A 12,114-nucleotide genomic window follows, 5' to 3' on the forward strand; every position below is an offset into this window, starting at 1 on the left:
AAACCACCAGGAGGGAAGAAGAAGGCAGAGGAGAGAGAAGGAGCGTTATATATCGGAATGAGGAGGGGGGAGCGTTATATATCAGAATGAGGAGGGGGGGGGGAGCGTTATATATCAGAATGAGGAGGGGGGGGAGCGTTATATATCAGAATGAGGAGGGGGGGAGCGTTATATATCAGAATGAGGAGGGGGGGAGCGTTATATATCAGAATGAGGAGGGGGGGAGCGTTATATATCGGAATGAGGAGAGAGGAGGAGCGTTATATATCGGAATGAGGAGGGGGGAACGTTATATATCGGAATGAGGAGAGAGGGGGAGCGTTATATATCAGAATGAGGAGGGGGGGGAGCGTTATATATCGGAATGAGGATAGAGGGGGAGCGTTATATATCAGAATGAGGAGAGAGGGGGAGCACTATATATCAGAATGAGGAGGGGGGGAGCGTTATATATCGGAATGAGGAGGGGGGGGAGCGTTATATATCGGAATGAGGAGGGGGGGAGCGTTATATATCAGAATGAGGAGGGGGGGGAGCGTTATATATCAGAATGAGGAGGGGGGGAGCGTTATATATCGGAATGAGGAGAGAGGAGGAGCGTTATATATCGGAATGAGGAGGGGGGAACGTTATATATCGGAATGAGGAGAGAGGGGGGAGCGTTATATATCGGAATGAGGAGGGGGGAGCGTTATATATCGGAATGAGGAGGGGGGGAGCGTTATATATCGGAATGAGGAGAGAGGGGGAGCGTTATATATAGGAATGAGGAGAGAGGGGGAGCGTTATATATAGGAATGAGGAGAGAGGGGGAGCGTTATATATCAGAATGAGGAGGGGGGAGCGTTATATATCGGAATGAGGAGAGGGGAGCATTATATATCGGAATGAGGAGGAGGGGAGCGTTATATATCGGAATGAGGAGGGGGGGAGCGTTATATATCGGAATGAGGAGGGGGGGAGCGTTATATATCGGAATAAGGAGAGAGGGGGAGCGTTATATATCAGAATGAGGAGAGGGGGGGAGCGTTATATATCGGAATGAGGAGGGGGGAGCGTTATATATCAGAATGAGGAGAGAGGGGGAGCGTTATATATCAGAATGAGGAGAGGGGGGGAGCGTTATATATCAGAATGAGGAGAGGGGGGGAGCGTTATATATCGGAATGAGGAGGGGGGAGCGTTATATATCAGAATGAGGAGAGAGGGGGAGCGTTATATATCAGAATGAGGAGAGGGGGGGAGCGTTATATATCAGAATGAGGAGAGAGAAGGAGCGTTATATATCGGAATGAGGAGGGGGGAGCGTTATATATCAGAATGAGGAGGGGGGGAGCGTTATATATCGGAATGAGGAGGGGGGGAGCACTATATATCGGAATGAGGAGGGGGGAGCGTTATATATCGGAATGAGGAGGGGGGGGGAGCATTATATATCGGAATGAGGAGGGGGGGAGCGTTATATATCGGAATGAGGAGAGAGGGAAAAACTTATCTATAGGAATGAGAAGAGAGGGGGAGCATTATGTATGGAAATGAGGAGAGAGGGGGAGCGTTATATATCGGAATGAGGAGAGGGGGGGAGCGTTATATATCAGAATGAGGAGAGAGGGGGGAGCGTTATATATCGGAATGAGGAGAGGGGGAGCGTTATATATCAGAATGGGGAGAGAGGGGGAGCGTTATATATCAGAATGAGGAGAGAGGGGGAGCGTTATATATCAGAATAAGGGGGGGGGGAGCGTTATATATCAGAATAAGGGGGGGAGCGTTATATATCAGAATAAGGGGGGGGGGCATTAAATATCGGAATGAGGAGTAGGGAAAAACTTATCTATAGGAATGAGGAGAGAGGCGGAGCGATATATATCGGAATGAGGAGTGAGGGGGGGAGCGTTATATATAGGAATGAGGAGAAGGGAAAAACTTATCTATAGGAATGAGAAGAGAGGGGGAGCATTATGTATGGAAATGAGGAGTGAGGGGAGCGTTATATATCAGAATGAGGAGAGAGGGAGCATTATATATCGGAATGAGGAGAGGAGGAGCGTTATATATCGGAATGAGGAGAGGAGGAGCATTATATATCGGAATGAGGAGAGGGGGAGCGTTATATATCAGAATGGGGAGAGGGGGAGCGTTATATATCAGAATGAGGAGAGAGGGGGAGCGTTATATATCGGAATGAGGAGAAGGGAAAAACTTATCTATAGGAATGAGGAGAGAGGGGGAGCATTATATATGGGAATGAGGAGAGAGGGGGAGCGATATATATCGGAATGAGGAGAGAGGGAGCGTTATATGTGGGAATGAGAAGAGAGGGGGAAATGTTATTCATGGGAAAGAGAAGAAGGGGAACGTTATCTATGGGAATGAGGAGAGGGGAGTTTTATCTTTAAGAAAGAGGAGAGAGGGAGCGTAATCTATGGGAATAAGGAGTGAGGGAGCGTAATCTATGGGAATAAGGAGTGAGGGAGCGTTATCTATGGGAATGAGAAGAGAGGGAGAGTATTAAAGTGCAGGGCAGTATCATGAAAGAATAGGAACTGGCCTCAGTAAGACAAAGCAACCAGTATACAAAGGTCTATGTATCCTACTGCACAGTGCAGGTAAATGGGAAGACTTGGACACCTAGCTACACCCAGATAAGCACGGCTGGGGCTTGTAGTACCCTACTGGGAGGGGTACGAGTATCACTTCACTAAAGTATATTTATCAGGATTCCAGTAGAGTACAAGGCTACATTGAGTTAGGGCTCCTCTGGCAAACGCCTCTCCTCTCTACAAGCACCACTACAACTCCTTCTTTTACTCTTCCCAAGCACCTACCTCGAGCACTAAGTTCAGCACTAAAGTCTGTAACAAGATTTCTACTACGCACACACCTATACACACACCACCGCACACCTTGGGTTATCTTTCCCCTTCTCTGTGGATGGCGATACCGATAGTCCAGGTGGGTTAGTTGCCATGACAGGAGCCCAGGGGACCCACGACAACCCGGCAGGTTACCGATTATTTTGGGGAATACAGCCAGCCATTCTCTATGGAGAAGTATTTATCAGGAAGCCCCGACCCCCATGTGGACCCCTTTAATAGTCCCCAAATATAAATCTTCGGATTTTGTTGGCCCCTCTGAGCTGCTATTGTGTTATTTAGGGAATAAAGATTCCCATAATGTCCCCTCCATGTCACAGGCAGCTCCCCAGCGTGCAAACAGCTCCACTAATTTCAGCTTCCTAAAGGTGGGAAGTTGGGGTTCACTACAGTCACCCTGATTACTCAGGGTTTGGGGAGCATTAACCTTGAAACATTATAGAAAAAGCAAAAATGAAAGTTAAAAAAAAATCATTAGAAAACTGTATATATATATTTTAGGGGGGGGGACAATTAAAGAAAAATGAATGTGTGAAATATAATTAAAGGAATACTCTGGGAAAATATTTTTCTTTCAAATGCACTGGTGTCAAAAAGTTATATAGATTTATAACTTGCTTCTATATAAAAATCTCCAGTCTTCCAGTACTTATCAGCTGCTGTATGTTCTACAGGAAGTGGTGTATTCTCTCCAGTCTGACACAGTGCTCTCTGCTGCCACCTCTGTCCATGTCAGGAACTGCCCACAGCAGCAGCAAATCCCCATAGAAAACCTCTCTTGTTCTGGACAGTTCCTGACATGGACAGAGGTGGCAGCAGAGCGCACTGTGTCAGACTGGAGAGAATACACCACTTCCTGCAGGACATGCAGCAGCTGGTAACTACGGGAAAAGTGGAGATTTTTATATAGAAGTAAATTACACATCTGTATAACTTTCTGACACCAGTTGACTTAAAAGAAAAAGTTTTTCGACCAGAGTGCCTCTTTAATGTTTATTCAAATAATCTCTTATTCAGCAGTCGCCACATAGAACGATAATCGTCTTTTCCTTTATGGGAATTTTACCAACGTCTTTTCCTCTTCTTCTGCCGCCATTTATCCCACATACGGATGGAATCTATTCTTTTTATGAATATTCCCATTCCCTTGGTAACGTGCGCCCCGGGCAGCCTCCAAACCTCAGGATAATCACGTAGACGTTATTGTCTGACGCCTGCGGCTTATTATAGCAGAGGAGATCTACAGATATGGCAGGGCGGAGTTTGTCATTCAGCGCACTCCTATCTGTTATTTTACATAGGACTGCAGGCGATCACTATACTGAAGCACTGCAGCTCCTCTCGGCTCTGCTGCATCTGTACGTGACATGGTTGGGAGGCGGCCAGGGACTGTACATGTTTATATGTTTGGGCGGCTGTTGCACGTGTTCGTGTATTCGCTCAGCAGCAATAAACCTAATGCTTTCCTGTTCACAATAATCCTAATTGTTCCTATAAAATCCTGGAATTGCCTGCAGAGAGCGCCGCACCGTGCACGCTCACTATTTCCAGGAGATCTGAGCGCGGCGCCCCCAGGAGTCATGAATTTATAATACAAAGCGATATAAATAGAACATTTCAGGCACGGGAACGCCTTTACATTGAGATAAAACTTATGTAATCCAGGTAGAAGAATCACCATGCCCCTTATCCCTCGACATCTAATGTGGATTATAAGGTCGCCTGATGGGTTTATTTGACCTTAGATTTAGGACGGGTTTAGGCTATGTTCACACTACGTAAAAGTATGGCCGTTGCTGCCATTGACAACAATGGCCGTGCTTTATGCAGTGTGGAACATTGCCTCTTGTTCTATGGGATCCCGGCCGGAGCGTATACACATCGTATATGCTCCGGCCGGGATCCCGTGCGTCGTCGCAATTAACTGACATTTCAGTTTTCTGCGGCCGCAATTCAATGTATTGCGGCCGTAGGAAACCCTGTCATTTCACACAATGAAGCAAGCGGCTCCAACCGCTTGCTTCATTGTGTGCTGCGGGAGGTTCTGATGCGGGCGCGCGCTGATGCGCCCGCATCAGAACACTGCGGCCAGAAAGCTCATCCGGCCGGAACAGCCAGTCTAATACGTTGTGTGAACTTAGCCTTACACTGCGTTTTTGCTATCGTTTTTTTTTCCCATCCATTTTATGCAAAAAACGGATGAAAAAATAGATGCATTTGTGTACATCCGTTTTTCCACTGACTTCCATTATGAACTAGTGGATCAGAACGCATCCGTTTTGGTTGACCACGTTTTTGTACACGCTATGAAAGAGGAATGCGTTTTGATCCGTTTCTTTTTATAATGGAAATAACTGGAAAAACGGATGCACAAAAATCTGTTGTTTGCATAAAACGAATGAAAAAAAAAAACGCATCCGCCGCCCTGCGGTGTCACATACATCGATCCTCTCAGACCGATGAAGATAAGAAGATTCTTTATCTAGAGTGTCAATAACAACGCGTTTCGGCCCCGTCTTAGGTTCCAGAGACATCTCTCCCCATGAACCCTAAAACGCGTCGTTATTGAGACTATAGATGAGGAATCTTCTTATCTCCATCGGTCTGAGCGGGTTGATGTCTGTGACCCCGCAGCGCGGTGGATGCTTCCTCCCCGGTCACCACTGATCCGAGCACTGAGCAGGTTGTCTCCACCATCCGGCTTCTCCTGGATACAGATCCTGGTTTCCCCGGCAGGGCGGCAGCTGCGGTGTAGTCTCTGCACTATAGGGTAACTCTTATAGGGAGCTCTGCTTTGTATCTTGGAGGGCTTTTACCCCATGGTGTGCTTGGTTTTGGCCATTGCTTTAGGGTCCCATTAGACAAAGCGATTTTTCGACAATTAACGATAAACGTTCTAATACGACCGCTGTAGCGAATGACCTGGAATCGTTTACACAATTACACGGATCGTTGAACGTTACTTGTGATCATTCTTGTGGCCGTCCTGACCTCGCTGAACCTAAAGGAACGTCTGAACAACGTGTTATTACACCGAATGATCAATAATAAATTTAGGCTCAGGTCTAAACAAGCAATCAACGATTTCTCGTTAGTCCTTTGATTGTTTTCAAACGATAATTGTCCTGTGTAATAGAGTCCTTAGTCCAAGGACCGCATTACACTGAACGATCAGTACCTTTGCCGGGCGGATTACCAGCCATTCAGGTTGATCTTCTCTTGGTGCGAGGGTTGTATTAGAGAAAACAATCTTTAATGATTAACGAAAACGAGATTGTTTGTCGGTAACCCATATTACACAGAACAATAGTCGTTAGTTATAATTGTTTCCTCCATCTGAAGGAAATGAAGGAATGATGTGGAATTACACTGAATGATTAACGATGACAATGAACGTTTTCTCGTTGGTTGTTTGATCTAAATTAACACAAAACGATTATCGTTTAAATTCGAACGATATAACAATAATTTGCACAATAATCGTCCTGGGTAACAGGGGCCTAAGATGTTAAAAGATCAGGACGTGTGCACTGTGCTGAGGGATTACATTGCACAATACTATAGATGCTTGTGGAGGGAGACGGGGTTATTGATGCAATATTGTAAAGTGATATGTCAGCAGATAGGAAAGAAACAGCAGCAAGGAAAGGGTTACACTAAGCTCTGAACTGCAGCTAAGAATCAAAAGCTACTGGTGGTGGTGGTGGGAGATTACACTTCAGCTCTGCGGGAATACACTAGCAGGTTCCCTGATATGTACACTAGAATATTCACATGGGACAGCTGCCCTGAGGGGGGGGGGGGGGTGGCTGGTGAGAGTAAGTGGAGGCCTTGATTTACCTTTCAGGATCATCATCCTCAGCAGGCAGACAGGCTCAGTGTGTAGGTACACAGCCCAGGCTTACTCGGGCTCTCCCCTCTCTTCTGCAAAAAACACATGCTAAGCCCAACCCCATCTCTTTGTTCTGTCTGGCTGTCAGGAACCGGACAGCAGGACAAGACAAACAGTGAGCCCTAAGCTCAGCCCCGCCCACTGTCCTCTACCTATTTGCCACAATCCGCCCTAAAATGGCGGCGAGCAACTGGGCGGCGGTCCCTGCACTGGCTAGGTGGGACACAAGGACAAGACAGACAGACAAAACACAATAAAGAATGGTCGACAGTCCGGGTCACAACAATCGGGCAGCAAAAGTACAAAATCACAATCCAAAGGCAAGGTCAAAAAACAGGCAGTATGGTCAGGGGCAGGCAGCAAACAAGAATGGTCAGAAAGGCAAAGCAGGGTCAGAATCAACAGCGCAAGAATAGAAACACAGAACCAGGCAGAGACAAGCTCAATATCCGGCAATGAGAGCACAGACTGGGTTAGTTATATAGGAGGCCAGGATTCTGGTCCAGAACGTAATTGGACCATCCCCCTGATCTCCAAGCACAGACACCTGAGAACAAGACAGATCCACTGGCAGGAAGACCTGTCAGTCACAGCAGAACCAAAACACAGATTAACCATGACATGGCCAGACAGAATTCAGCAGGTGAAGTCGGGTGTGACTCCCAACAAAGGTGAGCAAATAAACCAGTGTTCACACACTGCAAACAAAACACAGAAACAGGATACAAGAAAATCAGTGCCTTCTCGGCCGAATAGCACGAGCCGAGGGGCGCATAATGCTCTGCAGAGATACCATCCTGACAGTACCCCCCCTTTTACGAGGGGCCTCAGGACCCTCACAGGACTCAACCTCACTTAGAAAATTGCCATCTGACTCCCATTCATCAGAAGAAGAGTCCATGGCATGGAGAACAGGCTTACTGACAGGACGAGCAGAAGAACATAATAAATTGGCATCAGATACAGGCAAATCAGTTACAGTAGAACTAGCAATGTTTATTTCGCCGGAGGGTACCTGTGCGCCCAAGTGACCTTCCTGGGAGTCACCTGGACGCCGATGATCTGGGTGCAGGTTTTCTTGCCGCTTGGGACGCTTGTGGCAGAAACTGATGAAGTGGCTACTGTCACCACAGTAATAACACAGACCGTTGTGTCTCCGGTGTTCTCGCCTGGTCCTGGCGTCCAATTGTCCCAGCTGCATGGGCTCGTCCTCATGTATATCAGGGATAACAACAGAGTGTTTGACAGAGCATGGGACAGAGGTCTTAGAAGGGTCAGAGCCTACTTTCTCCCTATGTCTGTCACGGAGCCTACGGTCTATGCGAATAGCCAAATTCATGGCCTGCTTTAGGGTGGAAGGATCTGGGTGTCCTGTCCAGGCATCCTTAATGCCATCAGATAACCCCTGCTTAAATTTGCATCTAAGCGCAGGATCATTCCATCCGGATGGAACGCACCACTGGCGGAACTCGGCACAATACTCCTCCACCGGTCGCTTGCCCTGTCTCAAAACTGTCAACTGCCTCTCAGCTGCTGCTGCCCTGTCAGGGTCATCATACAGTAATTCCAATGCGGAGAAAAACTGATCCACAGAAGATAACTCAGTGGCATCTGGAGGCAAAGAAAAGGCCCACTCCTGTGGAGGTCCTTGTAAGAGTGACATAACTATGCCCACTCTCTGGCTCTCATCCCCAGAGGACCGGGGACAAAGTCTGAAAAACAACTTACATCCCTCTCTGAAGATCCGAAAGGCCCTTCTCTCACCCTTGAACCTATCAGGAAGCTGCACTGGAGGTTCTGGGGGAACAGCAGCAGATAGCATGGCATTTTGGCCCAGGAAAGACTCTACCTGCTGCACCCGTTGCGTAAGGTCCAGAACAAGCTGGTTGAGACTTTGCATTTGCTCAACCAGAGCTTTCATGGGGTCCATAGCAAGGTGGAGAGAGAGAAGAGAAAGAAAAAAAAAAAGTAAGGCCGGATATTCTGTCAGGAACCGGACAGCAGGACAAGACAAACAGTGAGCCCTAAGCTCAGCCCCGCCCACTGTCCTCTACCTATTTGCCACAATCCGCCCTAAAATGGCGGCGAGCAACTGGGCGGCAGTCCCTGCACTGGCTAGGTGGGACACAAGGACAAGACAGACAGACAAAACACAATAAAGAATGGTCGACAGTCCGGGTCACAACAATCGGGCAGCAAAAGTACAAAATCACAATCCAAAGGCAAGGTCAAAAAACAGGCAGTATGGTCAGGGGCAGGCAGCAAACAAGAATGGTCAGAAAGGCAAAGCAGGGTCAGAATCAACAGCGCAAGAATAGAAACACAGAACCAGGCAGAGACAAGCTCAATATCCGGCAATGAGAGCACAGACTGGGTTAGTTATATAGGAGGCCAGGATTCTGGTCCAGAACGTAATTGGACCATCCCCCTGATCTCCAAGCACAGACACCTGAGAACAAGACAGATCCACTGGCAGGATGACCTGTCAGTCACAGCAGAACCAGAACACAGATTAACCATGACATGGCCAGACAGAATTCAGCAGGTGAAGTCGGGTGTGACTCCCAACAAAGGTGAGCAAATAAACCAGTGTTCACACACTGCAAACAAAACACAGAAACAGGATACAAGAAAATCAGTGCCTTCTCGGCCGAATAGCACGAGCCGAGGGGCGCATAATGCTCTGCAGAGATACCATCCTGACACTGGCTCAGGCTGTTACTAGAGACAGATTTCTCCTAACAACAGGCAGTGGGTAGAAGATTGCAGAGAAGGGAGACACCTAGTGGCCAAGAATTAAGAACATGTTTTGGGGTAAAGAGTCAGCAGTGCTATGAGGTAAAGAGCCAGCAGCGATCTGAGGTAAAGAGCCACCATTGCTCTGAGGTAAAGAGTCATCGGTACTCTGTGGTTATTCAGCTAGTACACCTCCAGGCTCCTCTATGACTGTCATTCTCCATTATAACAATGTTATTGTCTGTACAGTAAATTCCTTTAATATCGTCTTCAGCGTTCTCCATCACCGCCTGAGTGATGATCTGTTACCTCAGCTACACATCTAATATCATCTAATAATGCAGCTCAGCTCTGTAAACTGTGGAGACGTTGTTGTGTCTGGACTGTAAGGATTTGGCTCCTAGTTCTGCCAGCCCCGTCCCTCCGCTCCTCACACCTACAGGTCACAGTTGTTGTGTCTGAACTAGTTTATATTGTTCTTTGTATCGAAATAGGATATTATATATTCTGCCTTGTTTGCATTGTCTGAAGTAGTGTTCCCTAACTGGGAGCTCATGAGTGTTCCCCAACCAGGGGCTCCCCAGTGTCCCCAACCAGGGGCTCCCCAGTATCCCCAACCAGGGGCTCCCCAGTGTCCCCAACCAGGGGCTCCCCAGTGTCCCCAACCAGGGGCTCCCCAGTGTCCCCAACCAGGGGATCTCCAGTATTTCCCATCCAGGGGCACCCCAGTATCCCCAACCAGGGGCTCCCCAGTGTCCCCAACCAGGGGATCTCCAGTATTTCCCATCCAGGGGCTCCCCAGTGTCCCCAACCAGGGGCTCCCCAGTGTCCCCAACCAGGGGCTCCCCAGTGTCCCCAACCAGGGGATCTCCAGTATTTCCCATCCAGGGGATCTGCAGTGTTTCTTAACCAAAGGCTCGCCGGTGTTCCCTATCAGGAGGATCTTCAGTGTTCCCCAACCAATGGCTCTCAAGTGTTCCCAACCATGGGGCTCTTCAGTATTTCCCAACCAGGGCAACTGGGGACTGGTGGAGCTGATAAACTATACAGGTCAGGCAATATATACTGTATATACTATATGGGTCAGGTAATATATACTGAATATACTATACAGGTCAGGTAATATATACTGAATATACTATACAGGTCAGGCAATATATACTGTATATACTATATGGGTCAGGTAATATATACTGAATATACTATACAGGTCAGGTAATATATACTGAATATACTATACAGGTCAGGCAATATATACTGTATATACTATATGGGTCAGGTAATATATACTGAATATACTATACAGGTCAGGCAATATGTACTGTATATACTATACAGGTCAGGTAATATATACTGTACAGACTATAAAGGTCAGGTAATATATACTGTATACACTATACAGGTCAGGTATATACTATACGGGTCAGGTAATATATACTGTATATACTATATGGGTCAGGTAATATATATTGTATATACCATACAGGTCAGGTAATTTATAGTGTATATACTATACAGGGTCAGGCAATATATACTGTACATACTATACCGGTCAGGTACTATATACTGTATATACTAGTTACATACTCACAATTATGTTATACAGTATGACTATAGTAGTGCCATACAGTGCCAAACTGCAGTACTGTTACATGGCTGTAAGGTGCTGTACAGTGAGCACATAACAGTATCATATGGTGCCAAAGTGCTGTTACATATCTAGAAAATAATGCTGCAAAATACAGTACCGCTACATACCCTCACAATTATGTTATACATAGTAGTGCCATACCGTGCTAAACAGTACAGTTATATATCTGCAAAATCATATTATACATTAAGAACGTAGTAGTGCTTTACAGTGCTAAACAACAGTACTGCTACATACCCACAAAATTATGTTACTCATTGTGATTATACTAGCGCCATATAGTGCTAAACAACAGTACAGTTACATACCTACACAATTATGTTACACAGTGTGAATATAGTAGTGCCATATAGTGCTAAACAACAGTACAGTTACATACCTACACAATTATGTTACACAGTGTGAATATAGTAGTGCCATATAGTGCTAAACAACAGTACAGTTACATACCTACACAATTATGTTACACAGTGTGAATATAGTAGTGCCATACAATGCTAAACAACAGTACAGTTACATACCTACACAATTATGTTACACAGTGTGAATATAGTAGTGCCATACAGTGCTAAACAACAGTACTACATACCTACACAATTATGTTACACAGTGTGAATATAGTAGTGCCATACAATGCTAAACAACAGTACTGCTACATACCTACACAATTATGTTACACAGTGTGAATATAGTAGTGCCATACAATGCTAAACAACAGTACTGCTACATACTTTCAAAACCACGCTGCACAATGGTGAATAATAGTGCCATATAGTGCTAATACCCCCATACAGTGCTGCATGACACTAGAGGTTGTCTAGTATTGTGAATGACATGTTACTTTTGTGCCGCTCACTCGGTGGGTTATGGACCGTCCTCTCATTATATGTCACCTCAGATCTGCCATTCACCCCCATGATTGATGGGTCTCTGTATATGACATAGGTGCCAGCGGTCGT

The sequence above is a fragment of the Dendropsophus ebraccatus genome, chromosome 10, assembly GCF_027789765.1.
Source record: "Dendropsophus ebraccatus isolate aDenEbr1 chromosome 10, aDenEbr1.pat, whole genome shotgun sequence".
In the NCBI taxonomy this organism is placed as follows: Eukaryota; Metazoa; Chordata; class Amphibia; order Anura; family Hylidae; genus Dendropsophus; species Dendropsophus ebraccatus.